Genomic DNA, 2360 nt, shown 5'->3' on the forward strand with positions numbered 1-2360 from the left:
CTCAGCAGCAGGAAGACACAAAGCCTTCTCCACCTGTGCTTCCCATCTAACAGCTGTGACTTTATTTTATGGCTCTATAAGCTTTAGCTACATTCAACCAAGCTCCCAATATTCCTTAAAACAGGATAGGTGGTATCTGTGCTTTATACCCTGGTGATTCTGATGTTAAACCCATTGATTTATAGCCTAAGAAATAAGGAAGTGAAGAATGCCGTGAAAGGGCCCTAGAAATGAAATATATCCCTTGTTAATATTTACACCATATGAACCTTAAATTAGTATACCAACAAGTGCTTGAGATAATGATACCTGTATGAGTTTATTAAAACTTTGATCCCTAAGGAATCTTAGAGTTTATGTAATTAGAACCCTATGTTTTACAGTGGAAGAAAAAATCCTAGAAAATTAAATGTCATAGTACATATAGCTGGCTATTGTGTAAACTAACCTAAAAACCATATGAAAACCTGGGTTAAATGACAATTGTTGACATTTCAATTTTTGCATGCGGGTAGAAATGTGAATACACACACACACACACACACACACACACACACACACACACACAAACACAAATAGAAAGATATAAACAAAATTGAAATATAATAAAATTTCTTAACCCAGTTCTTATGTTGAGCACAGAAAAAAATAAAGTAATTTTCAAGCAAGAAGTATTGGGACTTGAATTATCTACTAAAACTGACAGATACGTGTTTCTGAAATTAGCCTGGACTATTTATAGTCAGATATACTTCAAAGAAATGTAAACACCCAAACATAGAAAGAAATCTTAGTTCTACATGACCTTTCCACTCATCGTTAGTCTAAATTAAATTTAATTTAATTTTTGAGTTTGTTTTTAAATACTGAAATAACTACAGGTAAATTTTTAAGCAGCACCATAGGACATCTGAATGCTCTATAAATATTAATTTGTATTTTTACACGGCAGGCTAGATTAAATTTCCTTCCTCTCACTGACAGCCAAAATCATATAAGTGAATGGCTTCAGTATCTGTGAAGTAGCAAATTGAAGTGCTTATTATATTAGAAAATTATGCAAAGAAATTCATATAAAACTTGCCTTTCAAAATGAGAAAATACCACTACCAACAATAGCACTGATAACATTATATAACATTTGTATCACCCTTCATGATTTTCCAAGATTATTTAAGATATTATTTGAAATTGGGCCCCATAAAAGCATTTGCATAAAAATTTTAATTTTCAGAATAAAATAAAATGATAATAAATAAAGTAAATTGTATATAGTTCTTTACAATTTCAAAAACATAAAATATCTTGTATCCTACAATATGAAACTCAAAGAATGATATACAAGCAAGATAACTGAACTCAGAAAAATAAATTGAACTATTTACAATTTTAAATAAATTCTGTTACAATACACACCCTATAAAAAAGGGGCATGGCCTCCTGAGATGCAGATAAAATAACACAGTTTATTAAGTATGTATATGTGGGAAGGGGATTATTTTATGGAAAAAATGCTGACCTAATTTTGAACTTCATCTCAACAAATAGCTACTAAATCATGCTATTAAATAGGAACTAGATGCTAAAATGAGAAAAAAAACCTCTCAGAATTCCGAGGCAAATGGAAGGTGTGTGGCAGATTCATAGAATGTAGATTGGAAAATAAGTAGTATTTTTCTATATCCTATAAGTAAATGAAACCACATGAAGTAGATTCCAAATGTCCTTAAATGGTAGATATAATTAGTTAATAGGAAACAAATGAAGGCTTCATCAGTGAAATATCTGATGCTATTCCATCAATAGTCACGTGAAATATCAGGACAAAAATTGAGTTTGGGCACTTGGAGCACCCATTCCTTCGCCTCATACATAAGATCAGTTACTATTCAACCTCAACCCACAGAGAAATCAGGAATCAGCAGATGTTTATCACACATAACTTTCCTCTTCTCCCCCAGAGACTCTCTATCAAATATGTGTTAATTTTTTATTTTATGTGTGTAGCTTTGGAGTTTGTGATTTGGAAATTGGCCTAATTCATCAGGAAAATGGGCTGCATTTGCATTAGGATCATGTTTGATGCTGACTAAGAAAAGACCCAGGAGCCAATGCAATGAATTTATATTCCTAAGATTTGGGATTTGGTCCTGTGCTGTGAGCACATTGTGATTTTACAAAACCAAGCTTTGATGACTATTTTCTGTCTTCTTAGATCAAATGCGACCTGTGGACAAATTTGAATTCCCAGAATCATGGACATCTAAGGATCATACTGCCATGTCATTGAAACTCTATTCCTATATAGAATACTTTCTAAAAATTCTCTGATGGTTGTTTACTTTCCCCTACAAAACCAG

General features: G+C 32.3%; 1 pseudogene; it reads left to right on the plus strand.

Moving 5' to 3' along the window:
- The window catches only part of LOC105308598, a 1024-nt pseudogene extending 796 nt beyond the window's left edge, over positions 1-228 (plus strand).
- The last annotated feature ends 2132 nt before the right edge of the window (positions 229-2360 follow it).

This window comes from Pteropus vampyrus, unplaced genomic scaffold, assembly GCF_000151845.1.
Source record: "Pteropus vampyrus isolate Shadow unplaced genomic scaffold, Pvam_2.0 Scaffold595, whole genome shotgun sequence".
Lineage (NCBI taxonomy): Eukaryota > Metazoa > Chordata > Mammalia > Chiroptera > Pteropodidae > Pteropus > Pteropus vampyrus.